The 13,442-nt window shown below is 47.4% G+C and overlaps 1 protein-coding gene across 11 annotated transcripts in view; it reads left to right on the forward strand.

Annotated features, from left to right (window-relative positions):
- The first annotated feature begins 3,617 nt into the window (after nt 1-3,617).
- The window catches only part of R3HDM1 (R3H domain containing 1), a 72,958-nt gene continuing 63,133 nt past the window's right edge, over nt 3,618-13,442 (forward strand). For 9 of the 11 annotated variants that reach the window (XM_027884301.1, XM_027884302.1, XM_027884305.1 and 6 more), the window contains exon 1: nt 3,618-3,728. The gene's annotated coding sequence lies outside the window, so the exon portion shown is untranslated. The remainder of the gene's footprint in view (nt 3,729-13,442) is intronic. The other 2 variants (XM_027884311.1, XM_027884312.1) reach the window with 1 other exon arrangement.

Raw genomic sequence — 13,442 nt, forward strand, 5'->3', positions numbered from 1 at the left:
CCCCCGCCCCGCTTCCCCCGCGAGCGAGTTATAAATCGCCCTCCCGCCCGGCGTTGCCTCGCCCTGGCCGCGATGGGGGAGCGCGGGCGGGCTGAGGGGCGGGAAGGGGGAGCGGGGATGGCGCTGAGGGCCTGGCTAGACGGGGCTCACCCTGCCGGCTCTCGGCGCAGGTAAGAGCGGTGAGAGGTGGGGCGAGGCGCCGGGAGAACGAGAAGGGGAGAGGGCAAGCCTCGACTACAGCTCCCAGCCTGCCCCGCCGCGGTGCGGGAGGATTGGCGGGGGCACCCGGCTGGGTCAGGGCGCTGCTGCTCAGAACACAACCGCACACCAGACGAGAGGGGAGGGACGCGGGTGAAAGGGGAGCGGCCGGGGCCGGAGGGCGCTGGGAGCACACGGACCCCGCTCCGCCACAGCGGCGAGATCGCCCCGTCCGCCCGCGGCCATCGGCGGCGCGCAGCGGGCGGGCCTTGCGGTGCCGGTTCGCGCTTCTCATTGGTTCTCGCTGCTGTCTGTCAAGGCGGCGGAGCCCTTCCATTGGCCGGTGCTCTCCGGGCGGGCTCTCCCGCGCGTCAGCGCCGAGCGGCACCACTCCGCGGCAGCGCCGGGGGAGGGGGACGCGCAGCTCATTGGCCCGCGGGGCTGCCCATCATCGGTGTTCCGCGCGGCCATTGGCGGCGGCGGCCGCCTGGGGCGGGGCTCTCTCCCCGCCGCGGCAGCAGCGGCAGCAGCAGGAGGAACCGGGCGGCGCTCGGCGCTGCGATCGCGCCCCGCGTGTGCGAGCAGAGGAGCCGCCCGGCGGGCGCCGCGGCCCGGGGGCAGCCGGGAAGGGGCCGGGAAAGGAGCGCTCCGGCCCGGTGAGGAGCCCGCGGGGCCGCCGGGAAAGGCGCTGGGGCGGGCGGGGGTCGCGGTGCGCTGAGGGAGGCAGCGGGGGCGGGGGGGCCGCGGCCGCAGTGCGCACAGCGGGGGCAGCCTGAGGGAGCGGCGGCGCGGCCAGGGCGGGGGTCGCGGCCCGGCGGGGACAGCCCGGCCCTCTCCCTGCCCTAATATAGCCAGGGCTGGCCGGGGAGCGGCACCCAGCGCTGGTCGTGCATTATGGATTTAGTATTTTATTTATTATTTATTTATTTATTTTTTTTTATTCCTGCTGCATGTTGGGCAATGCTGCGTGTGGATGTATCTACCATGTTATAATCCAAAGTGTGAGTGGACTCGGGAGCAAACTACGTCACAGGCTGGGTTTTTTTAAACGTCTGTTAATAACGTTTTTAAAATGAGTTTTCAGCACCGGAGGGTTTCACTTTGTGAGGAAGACGAGATGAGACAGAAAAAGGAGCGAGGCATCGCTGTTTCTTGCGTGGCGCCTAAGAGTTATTCAGATTATTCACTTTAGGAGATTTGCACACAACCTACATGTCGGTGGATTTGTGTGATGTGTGTAGAAAGCTGGATTAGGAAGGTGATGGGGGGAAAAAAAAAAAAAAAAACCCAAACCAAAAAAAGGAACGGTGCACACTTTGCTTAATGGGCATGGCCAGATAGTCCAACCTACTGTACTGTTTGGTGTTCTGGGGTGGGTTTGTTAATAGTCTTAATTTTTAATTTTGATGCCCCCCTTCTCGTTAACCCGAAGAGACATCTTGTGTGCTCCACGCAGAAGAGGGAATGGGGTGGGATTTTTCCTCGCAGTGTCTGACATTGATCCTTTTGCATTGAGACGTTCACCTGCAGATTTTAACGGCGTTGCTTTTTCATTCTTGTCTTCTACAAGGAGTGATGTCTTTGGGACCTTGCTTTTTGCCTGAACGTTGAGGAGCAATCTCATAGGGCAGTATATCTTGTGAATGTTAGAACAGGAATATGGATTTACTGTCGAAGTGAAAGCCACAATAAAGTTCTGAAATTATTTTTCAAAATATTCAAACGGTTTGCTGTTCAGGAGAAACAAATGCCAATGGAAACACTGTTTTTTTGACAGTCTTCCATTAGCTGGAAGATACTGTTGTATTGGCATACACTTAATTTTAAGCATTTTGTCCACAGCAAGTACTGTGATGTCAAGTGGTTGAGGTTTTTTTTCTAGGAATCTATAGATTGTACTCCTCAATTTAAAGAAGTCCCAGTGGTAAAGATAATGTCAACACTCATGTCTTTTTAAATCTTGGAAGATGAAAATTGTAGTACTTGTAACTGCATTGCTCAGTCATTTTTTATTTGACAAACTGTAATTTGCTATCAAGATCAACTGCTGCTTTTCTTAGGAGTGACTAAATTGATTAAATACCAGTATTTTTGAGGGATGTCCAGTGTACTGGGTTAAGTTTGGTAGCAGTTTTCCAGAAAATATTTTTTAAATATTTGGGAAGGGTCAGTCTCTCCAATCTGTTGCAGTGGTCCTCTGTTTATATTTTAATTTTGTGTCTCTGTTAAAGAGATTAAAGCAAAATTCGAGGAGACTGCTACAACTACTTTGCTCTTTCTCCTCTTAAGCACAGTTCTGGGGTTTTTTTCTTCTTTTAGCTTGTGTTAAGTGTTGGGGTATCGTTTCTTGTCATGTGTCAGTATATTTGCCTTACACCTTAATCTTACTTTGTATTTCTTGCTTAAAGTCTGTGAAACCCAGGTCGGGTGCTTTGGGCACAGCCCGGGGTGTGACACACAAATCCCAGAGTTTTGGGCTCTTTCAGTGGAAAGGTGCTGTCGCTTTGCTACAGTAGCCTCTGTTAATTCAACTCCACGTCTTTGTATCACCATTTTCACGCATTTACCTCTCCCGGGAGTTAATTTGACTTAGGAGATGTAGCGCCGTTTTTTTTTTTTTTTTTTTTTTTTTTTTTTTTTTTTTTTTTTTTTTTTNTCCCCATCCCTTCTCCCCTTCCCCCGCCCCGCTTCCCCCGCGAGCGAGTTATAAATCGCCCTCCCGCCCGGCGTTGCCTCGCCCTGGCCGCGATGGGGGAGCGCGGGCGGGCTGAGGGGCGGGAAGGGGGAGCGGGGATGGCGCTGAGGGCCTGGCTAGACGGGGCTCACCCTGCCGGCTCTCGGCGCAGGTAAGAGCGGTGAGAGGTGAGGCGAGGCGCCGGGAGAACGAGAAGGGGAGAGGGCAAGCCTCGACTACAGCTCCCAGCCTGCCCCGCCGCGGTGCGGGAGGATTGGCGGGGGCACCCGGCTGGGTCAGGGCGCTGCTGCTCAGAACACAACCGCACACCAGACGAGAGGGGAGGGACGCGGGTGAAAGGGGAGCGGCCGGGGCCGGAGGGCGCTGGGAGCACACGGACCCCGCTCCGCCACAGCGGCGAGATCGCCCCGTCCGCCCGCGGCCATCGGCGGCGCGCAGCGGGCGGGCCTTGCGGTGCCGGTTCGCGCTTCTCATTGGTTCTCGATGCTGTCTGTCAAGGCGGCGGAGCCCTCCCATTGGCCGGTGCTCTCCGGGCGGGCTCTCCCGCGCGTCAGCGCCGAGCGGCACCACTCCGCGGCAGCGCCGGGGGAGGGGGGAGCGCCGCTCATTGGCCCGCGGGGCTGCCCATCATCGGCGTTCCGTGCGGCTATTGGCGGCGGCGGCCGCCTGGGGCGGGGCTCTCTCCCCGCCGCGGCAGCAGCGGCAGCAGCAGGAGGACCCGGGCGGCGCTCGGCGCTGCGATCGCGCCCCGCGTGTGCGAGCAGAGGAGCCGCCCGGCGGGCGCCGCGGCCCGGGGGCAGCCGGGAAGGGGCCGGGAAAGGAGCGCTCCGGCCCGGTGAGGAGCCCGCGGGGCCGCCGGGGAAGGCGCTGGGGCGGGCGGGGGTCGCGGTGCGCTGAGGGAGGCAGCGGGGGCGGGGGGGCCGCGGCCGCAGTGCGCACAGCGGGGGCAGCCTGAGGGAGCGGCGGCGCGGCCAGGGCGGGGGTCGCGGCCCGGCGGGGACAGCCCGGCCCTCTCCCTGCCCTAATATAGCCAGGGCTGGCCGGGGAGCGGCACCCAGCGCTGGTCGTGCATTATGGATTTAGTATTTTATTTATTATTTATTTATTTATTTTTTTTATTCCTGCTGCATGTTGGGCAATGCTGCGTGTGGATGTATCTACCATGTTATAATCCAAAGTGTGAGTGGACTCGGGAGCAAACTACGTCACAGGCTGGGTTTTTTTAAACGTCTGTTAATAACGTTTTTAAAATGAGTTTTCAGCACCGGAGGGTTTCACTTTGTGAGGAAGACGAGATGAGACAGAAAAAGGAGCGAGGCATCGCTGTTTCTTGCGTGGCACCTAAGAGTTATTCAGATTATTCACTTTAGGAGATTTGCACACAACCTACATGTCGGTGGATTTGTGTGATGTGTGTAGAAAGCTGGATTAGGAAGGTGATGGGGGGAAAAAAAAAAAAATCCAAACCAAAAAAAGGAACGGTGCACACTTTGCTTAGGGGGCATGGCCAGATAGTCCAACCTACTGTACTGTTTGGTGTTCTGGGGTGGGTTTGTTAATAGTCTTAATTTTTAATTTTGATGCCCCCTTCTCGTTAACCCGAAGAGACATCTTGTGTGCTCCACGCAGAAGAGGGAATGGGGTGGGATTTTTCCTCGCAGTGTCTGACATTGATCCTTTTGCATTGAGACGTTCACCTGCAGATTTTAACGGCGTTGCTTTTTCATTCTTGTCTTCTACAAGGAGTGATGTCTTTGGGACCTTGCTTTTTGCCTGAACGTTGAGGACCAATCTCACAGGGCAGTATATCTTGTGAATGTTAGAACAGGAATATGGATTTACTGTCGAAGTGAAAGCCACAATAAAGTTCTGAAATTATTTTTCAAAATATTCAAACAGTTTGCTGTTCAGGAGAAACAAATGCCAATGGAAACACTGTTTTTTTGACAGTCTTCCATTAGCTGGAAGATACTGTTGTATTGGCATACACTTAATTTTAAGCATTTTTTCCACAGCAAGTACTGTGATGTCAAGTGGTTGAGTTTTTTTTTCTAGGAATCTATAGATTGTACTCCTCAATTTAAAGAAGTCCCAGTGGTAAAGATAATGTCAACACTCATGTCTTTTTAAATCTTGGAAGATGAAAATTGTAGTACTTGTAACTGCATTGCTCAGTCATTTTTTATTTGACAAACTGTAATTTGCTATCAAGATCAACTACTGCTTTTCTTAGGAGTGACTAAATTGATTAAATACCAGTATTTTTGAGGGATGTCCAATGTACTGGGTTAAGTTTGGTAGCAGTTTTCCAGAAAATATTTTTTAAATATTTGGGAAGGGTCAGTCTCTCCAATCTGTTGCAGTGGTCCTCTGTTTATATTTTAATTTTGTGTCTCTGTTAAAGAGATTAAAGCAAAATTCGAGGTGACTGCTACAACTACTTTGCTCTTTCTCCTCTTAAGCACAGTTCTGGTTTTTTTTTCTTCCTTTAGGTTATGTTAAGTGTTGGGGTATCGTTTCTTGTCATGTGTCAGTATATTTGCCTTACACCTTAATCTTACTTACTTTGTATTTCTTGCTTAAAGTCTGTGAAACCCAGGTCGGGTGCTTTGGGCACAGCCCTGGGTGTGACACACAAATCCCAGAGTTTTGGGCTCTTTCAGTGGAAAGGTGCTGTCGCTTTGCTACAGTAGCCTCTGTTAATTCAACTCCACGTCTTTGTATCACCATTTTCACGCATTTACCTCTCCCGGGAGTTAATTTGACTTTAGGAGATGTAGCGCCGTGTTTTTTTTGTGTTTTTTTTTTTTTTTTTTTTTTAAATGCAATGACATGTTTAAAGTTTCCAGGTGCTGTGTCCCAGGCTTTTAAAGGTAGTTGATACAGTTGCATTTGCGGGGACTCCGGGGAAAATGGGCCCTCTGACAGGGTGTTCGCAGCGAGGGAGTTGTCAGGTGATGGGTCGGTATAAACTTTGACGTGGCTGCAATGTGCTATACACTGCGTTTTTATAAACATATTTTCATATATATTGACAGCGTGGCTCAGTTTTGGTGAGCCGGACAACTCGGCGCTCCAGCTTCTACCATCTGCATAAAAACAGCAACAGCTTTGATGCCCCGATCGGCTGAAGTGTGTTGGCTCTGAGATTTTTCTGCACAGCCGAGCTCTCGTTTCACAGGTGCGAGCAGAGCTGAGCAGCAGCCGGTAAATGCTGTGATTCGGGGGTGTGACAGCTGAGGAGCTTTCCATGGGAGAGGATCCTGTAATCCCGGCACCGCTGGGCTCAGGGACTGCAGAAATGTTGGGAGCGCTGTCAGACTGTCAGTGGCAGCTTTCCCGGGGCCATCCCACCTGGTAGTGGCCGGATAGGATTGACCCAGGGGTTTTTTGTTGACCGCTGCATTCCAAACTGCGCCTTTTAGTGACGGAAAGATGAGTCGTTTGGCGAGGCAAGACCTGGATGATAAGGTCATTCACATCGTATTTCTTAGGCGAGAGGGATCGCTGGGAATGCCTTAATGTGGTGCTCGCTCTGGATGATGGGAAGCATCTTTGCAAGCCCATTAAAGTAGAGTTTACATGTTTCTTTGTGTTTCTTTCTGTTTCTTCGTTGACTTTTCTCCGAGGTGATGGACCCACGTGCTGTGTAACAATGTTAAGAGATTTTTTTGGAGGTGGTGTTGCGAAGCTCTGTTTCCAGGAGATCGTAAGTCAGCAACGGATTATGATTGACTATTGTTGGGAAAACGTCACTTTTGGCCTGCCTGTAATCTCATTTTTGATTTCGTAACTTTTTGAAGGAGTGCTTTAGAGGAAAGAATGTCTGAAACCAGATTTATGGAAGTGCAGCAGCCTTAATTACTGAACAGCCTGCACTGCTTCTCCTGTGTGTGTCTCCTGCAGTTCAGTGCATGTATTATGAGAATCCTGTCAACCTGTCACTTTATGATATGTACTCTTCTCCAATATATAGAATTAAATTTCCAAGAATATTAAATTTGGTTATTGTATGTTCCTATCCAGACTCCTGCAGCAAAGTGGGATGCCTGTGGAATGCTTATTCCAGGGTTTCTTTTCTGCTCTTTGTCTTGGATCTCTGTGAGGGAATGGGCCATTATCTCTTAAGGCCATTATCTCTTAGGGCCATTATTTTTTTGCAGCCACTGGTTTCTGCTTAAACACTTCTATACTACATTGTTCATCTCTCTTTTTTTTTCATCTGCTGCTAATTTTCTGTTCTTTTATCTCCCTCCCAACATCAATTCTTATTATTCTTTAATCCGTAACTCAAATTTGTGTATAAAATGGAATTCTGTCCTTTATTTCACACTCAACTCTGTCCTCTGCCTCCTCCCCAGGTTTGTTAGCAAGTTTGCACTGCCGTGTGTGAAACCTTTGTTTCCCGCGGTGGATACAATGGTCTGAAGGCTGAAGCTTGTCAGGGCAAGTGTCCTAAATATCATGAAAGCTATGGCTAAACAGCCCAGCATAGTTGCTCCTTGATTTGAAAGCACAGTTTTGGATAACTTGCATTCCTGGGTCAAAAAAATAACCTCTAAAAGGAGTAAATGCAGAAGGTGTCATTGTTGGGTTTGGTTTGGCAGAAGTCTGGTGCTGAGTTTTGGGTTTTTCAGTGCAAGGGCTGAGGTGTGACAGCTCTCTGTAGCTGTCCAGCTAAAGCCTTTTAATTCACATTACTGTGAAACAGGAAATAATGAGATGCACTCCTGGCAAATACCTGCCCTTGTGAAAGAGGCCATCATGCTGTCACAGCCTTGACTTTTTGGTTCGTGCCCTCTGTCACCTCCTCTGGTCTGTAAATGACCTGTTGTTGGGACGAATTTCCCAACTTTTAGCCATGTAAGATGTAGGTCTCTTACTCTGTCAAATTGAAACCTGTATTGGGAGGCTTGGGGGAACAGTTTTAGCTGGCAGATGGAGGGGATGGTGACTGGAAGTGAGATCAGTGACTTCTTTAGCGCAGCTGAATCTGGAAAGGGCTGTTGGTTGTGCAGCTGGAGAGTGAAGTTCAACCCAGTCCGAGTGTTCCTGCCAGCAGCAGATTGGGGAGTGTTCTCACAGTGCTCCCCCACGGCAGAGCTTTGGGCACAAAGGCCTCCTGCTGGTGGTGAATATTCGGGAGCAGTTGCACCATTGACCGGTGCTGGATCCACGAGCAGATTTCCATCTGCTGTCGTGCTTGAAGCGAGCTCAGAAGAATTCTGAATGCTCTTGTGGAGATACCGTAGGAGTTCTGAGAGGCACTGGGAAATTGCTGGCCCTTATAACTTAGGCTTTGATCAAATATTCGGGTTTTGTACCCAAATGCTGCAGTATCAAAATGAGTAAATTGGGTGTCATAGCGGGATTTGGAACATTCCAACAGCAGGTACAGAACAAAGCCTTTTTCCTTTAAAGCACTGTTAATCTCTCAATCTTTTGGATGAAGAGCTACATTTCAGGTTCAGTGTGCTCTGTAGCTGTTTGAAGAATAAAACTTGCTGCAAGGATTAGATTCTTTTTCTCCCTTTCTTTTCTAATCCATTCCATAACCTCGAGCAAGAACCAAACCCTCCCCAGTTTGTACCTTCCCTCAGAAGTAGCTCTGTTGATTAGCAAAGCTACTCAAGGTCAGTACTGTGACTCAAAATAAGACCTGGGTTGCCTTTTGGAGTTGATGGATCCTTATCTTTGTCCATTGGGAAGTCAGACTATTCCTGAACACAAACTTTTGCCTAAGGGCTTTCCAAGGGAAAACCAAGGGAAACTGAGAGATTTTCTTGTGTTGGTGACAATTGGATACTCAGAGTTTCTGCTGAGTAGTTTTACTGTTAGAACTGACTGTTATGAGTCCTTGATTTTTACCGCAAATGAAGATTTTTGGATGTTGTGGTTTCTTCTTGTTAAGTTTTAAGCACATCACAGTGAACTTTAATGCATTTTCATGGCAATAATCTGTCAGATGGATTCTAGGTGTGTGTTTGGGTGCACACTGCATTATTGTCATGGAAAAATAAACTACTCTTTCCAGGGTTTGAAGCTGTACCACAAACCAGTGCCAGTGTTGGTTGAGGTGTCACCCCTGTGGTGTGGAGTGGGAGGAGGAAGAGGAGTTCCAGGACTGGAAAGCCATTCAGTGACTTTATGGAAGCTTCCATGGAATGCTACTGCCTTCTTCTTAGACTTGTGCTCTAACCAGTGGGATATGAATCTTTCACACAAACTGGTGTGTTCACTTATGATTAACATGTTAGGATTTTCATCCTAATACTTTGTGTGGTAGTGTTTTGTTTCCCTCTGGCCTTGAATGTTTATTTCTGGAGAGGAACACCTATACTGATGTGGGCATCCTTGCTACTGGGAGAGGCAACCAAGTCCACACCGAGCTTATCTAGAAATGATTTCAATACAGAAGAGCCTTCCTCCAGGGTAATAAGCAACACTATGTTTTGAGGAAGATTTCTGAGCTCCAGATGGTACCGTTGGACTGAATTCTTAGGACAGGGGTATGAAAAGAATAAATGATGTTACTGGACTAATGCAGTTATTGCAGTGTCTGATATTCCAGTCCTTACTGAGACTTGCATATCCCAATAGCAGTGGAAGCTGTCCCAGCTCAGAACACAATCAACTTTTTACCTGGCCAGTGTTAAATCAGGATTTGTGTCTTCCTTGGTCATACCAGTGTGAAGGCTTAAAATTTCTATGTTCCATAAAGATCAAGAAATGTAAATGTGTGAGTATTCTTTCCCTTTTTTTTTTGATGTTAATTTTTAATCCCGTTTTCCAGTATGCTATGAAATATAGCTTGATTTTAAGCAGGAGAGAGTTTAGTCCATTTTTTACACATGGAATGACTGGGGATGGGAGACTTTGACAAGATCTTTCAGCTCTGGTCAGACAGTGTGTGAATTCAGGCATGTTTGAGGCCAGGGGTGACAACGTTGACTGAGATCAGAGTGGATCTGAGGGGTTCTTAGTTATTTTGTGTCTCCCTGCTGCAGAAAGGCAGCAGAGTGTCCTGCAGATCATTCCTACCCTGACTGGTGTCTGTATCTGATGGACTGAGCAGCTCCTGACAGGACGAGTCAGAAAGTCCCGGTGTGTGACGTTAGCAGGCTCTGAGCTGCAGTGCTGCTCATCACTTAGTAACCTCGAGGCTCTGGTGTTTGCAGCACCAGGAGTTGTTCCCTGGATCCATATTTTATTCATGTCCACATATGCTGCAGTTACATGTTCTGATGGCAGTGATTCCAAGACTTCTGGACTCTGAAGGCAGAGTGGCTCTGGATTATATATAGGTTAAATGTAGGCATGGCTTCCAGAAGGCAGATGGAATCTCACATATGTCTGGTTAGACAGACTCCCATATCAAATGTGGGAGGACATCAAATCGGTTTTAAATTATTCTCTGAAATTTTTGGACATAAAGTACAAGTAAGTGGACTTGCTCCAGTATCTTTGGATTCTAAGACAAAACTCTTGCTGATGCTGAGGAGCTGATTGAACAAAAAGGTTTTCACTTGGTTCCCACTGACTCTGGGCCATCCAGGTACCTTGGTACTCAACAGCAGTAATTACCAGTAAAATCATGGAATGCTTGTGGACAGGGATGCACCTGAATGCCCTTTGCACTGCCTGAATGTGCCTGAAGACTGAAGGGAGAGACTCGGTGGGTCATTTAGTTCAGTCCCTCCTTGTTCCAGGAAATCATGCTTTTATAACCCTGTCACACTCCATCTCCATGTTAATTAAACTGCCAGCTATCTTCTTGCCTGCTGAGCAGCAGTTGTAAAATCTGGTTCTGTGATATCTACTGGCCTCCAGCCTGGCTGGCTGTGGAAAACTTAGAGACACATGGTTTTGTGGCAGCATTTTCCTCTAGATTAAGTAGCTCTTCTCCCCATCTGTTATCTGCTACAGCCTCAAGAAATGATGTTTTCCATGCGAGTTTTTATCAGTGCAAATGCCATCTTCCATATAAGGTCTCACCAGGGCTTTATTAGAATGGCATTTATAGTTGTGTAGCTTTCCTGAGAATAAACTGAACGGTGGTTACATCTTTAACATATAAATTTTGTTAATCTCCATTTTGTTAATCTCCATCTACTTTATCCATTTCCTGTGTAATGCTACCTATAATTCAAATAGATTAGACCTACTCCATTTATTTTTTTCAAGGAACTATTACTTTGTTAAATAGAGCAGTTTGGCACAATCTCTGCTACACATGTTTTTCTGTCATTTTCCATTGACTTTGGTGCCTTTGATTCATTCTTTCCTTTAAAATTTGTTCAAAAGTCAGGCATACAGTTATTTTTTTCCATATATTTAGTTCTGTGCTTTTCATTCTGACATCAAATGATCCATCGTGTATTTTGTACTGTTAAAAAAAAAAAATCTCTGCTTTGGGGTTTCTGATCTGATGGGAGATTTCTAATTCTCTGCAGTTAATGGGTATGGTGTCTTCAGCACTTTGTGAATCTTATTTTTCCTTTGAATGCACTCTCACAGATTCGAATTCAGATGTACTGTAGTGGTTTTCCTGGGTACCTTTTCTGTTTCCATGGATAATGAACTTCTTGTTAGCAAGTTCTGACTCGGAGTGGTAACTTCTGTTTCTGGCTTCCAAGGCTTACCTTGTGGTTGGTCAGTGTATTTTGGGGTGGAGTTTATTTTTGGGTTGGTTTGTTTGTGAGTTGTTGTTTGATTGGGATTTTTCCCCCCCTCTTCCTTTGCATTTCTTCTTCCATCTGAATTTGTGATTATTCCTTTTAAAGGGCTTTCATTCCTTTCCAGCCTCTTCTCCCTGTGTCCTAGTGAGGGAAGTTCCGTGGGTATTTTAGAGAATTCTTAAATGCTACCTAAAATTCAGCATCTTATTTTAATATATATTAATATAACAATATTGTATGTGTGGATAAGGAAATGAGACATCAAGGCCAGCCTGATTATCCCCAATCCCTGGATTGTTGTGGCCTAAGATTATGTCAAAGTCCCTGTCCTGAATTGCCTGTAAAGCAAAGCCTTCTGCTCAGAGAAATAATTATTAATAGACATTCCATTAATTATTAATAATCCTTTGCTTGAATATTCTGACTACATGAATCATACTCTCAAGGACCCACTTGTTCAGCGGTGGAAAGGAGTTAAAACTCGCTGTCTCCTGAAACCATCCCCTTTCCTTATCCCCCCTTTGGTCCCCCAGGGAATGCCTGCAGCACTGGCCTCCTGCTCTGCTCACACTTCCAGGATATGCTGGGCAAAGCTTCACACAGGTTGTAAATGAACACCCTTCAAAAGTGAAAAATCTGATTTTTCAGAAAGGTTTTTCTTTTCCTGTCCTTTTAAGCTCTGAAAACCTTTGTGCCCCCCAGACCTGGGTGTGCTCAGCTGGGGAATGGAGCATTTAGTAGGTGCATTTTGAGGGTGGTTTGTTCTTTTTTCTCCTGTCAAATTTGCCATGGCTTGGACATGTAATCTTTGAGGTATTTTTAAAAGAAACAATTGTGCTTATTTTTCATTTCCCTTGTACCTTTATACTTGTCCATAAAGTAGTTTTCCAGAAACTTTTCAAATAAATGCAGTAAGTTCTAATGCACTGCATTATTTTTCTCTTCTGAATAGTGAGTTACAGAGATCCTTCAGAATTGATAAGCTTCCTGGTGGCAGTATTTATCCTATGTTTATGCTTTTTTTTTTTTTTTTTTAAATGCTGTGATGCTTTCTCAGGAGGAATCAGCTCACAGTGTCCCCTGTGCCTGATGCAGGCAGTGCAGCTGCTGCTCTGCTGCTGCTCTGCTGCTGCTCCCTTGCTTTCAGCAGTGTTCCCAAGGATGCTGCTTTTCCTCTGCCCTGCCCTGTTGCCAGGATCTGCAGTTCTGAGCCGCAGGGTCATGGTTAAACAGCTGTTCCACGAGGCCATCCTGTGAGTGAGGTAAATTGTCTTCTCACCTCCCTGTGAGCAGAGGGAGGAACAAAGGAATTCACGGGATTGGGATTCAGCTGCAATGCAGGGAACTGCTCAGCTCTGGGTGTTAAACCTGGTTAGGCTGAAGCTGCTGCAGAGGACAGAAGCTCATTTATAAACAATACAGGAAGACCAACTGTAAGAACTAGATACTTTAATCTTCTGTTCCACAGAACAGTTCTGGATTCCACAGGAAACTGCTTTACTAGAACCTGACTGAGGAAGCTTCGCTGACATGGAACACTTTGCTGGTAAAACTTGGCCAGGTGTCAAATTGCTGTTGTGAGATTTCCCTGGGTGAACTCCAGTTTAAACCCAGTCCTGGCTGTCTGGGGGTGTTCACATCTGTCCAGCTGTCAGACCATGACAAGACAATTTAATGTGTAACTTGTTCCATGTCCTCAAATTAATGCACATCAGTTGAAAATCAGATAAATGAAACAATTGCGTGTAGTAAAAAAATCGAATCGTGGAATTGTTTTGATTGGAAAAGACCTTTAAGATCATGGAGTCCAACCATTCCCCCAGCACTGCCAAGGCCACCACTAACCCATGTCCCCAAGTGCCACATCTACA

Source organism: Empidonax traillii, unplaced genomic scaffold (assembly GCF_003031625.1).
Source record: "Empidonax traillii isolate 1590-97213 ecotype Southwest subspecies unplaced genomic scaffold, ASM303162v1 scaffold142:size1213974, whole genome shotgun sequence".
Classification (NCBI taxonomy): Eukaryota; Metazoa; Chordata; class Aves; order Passeriformes; family Tyrannidae; genus Empidonax; species Empidonax traillii.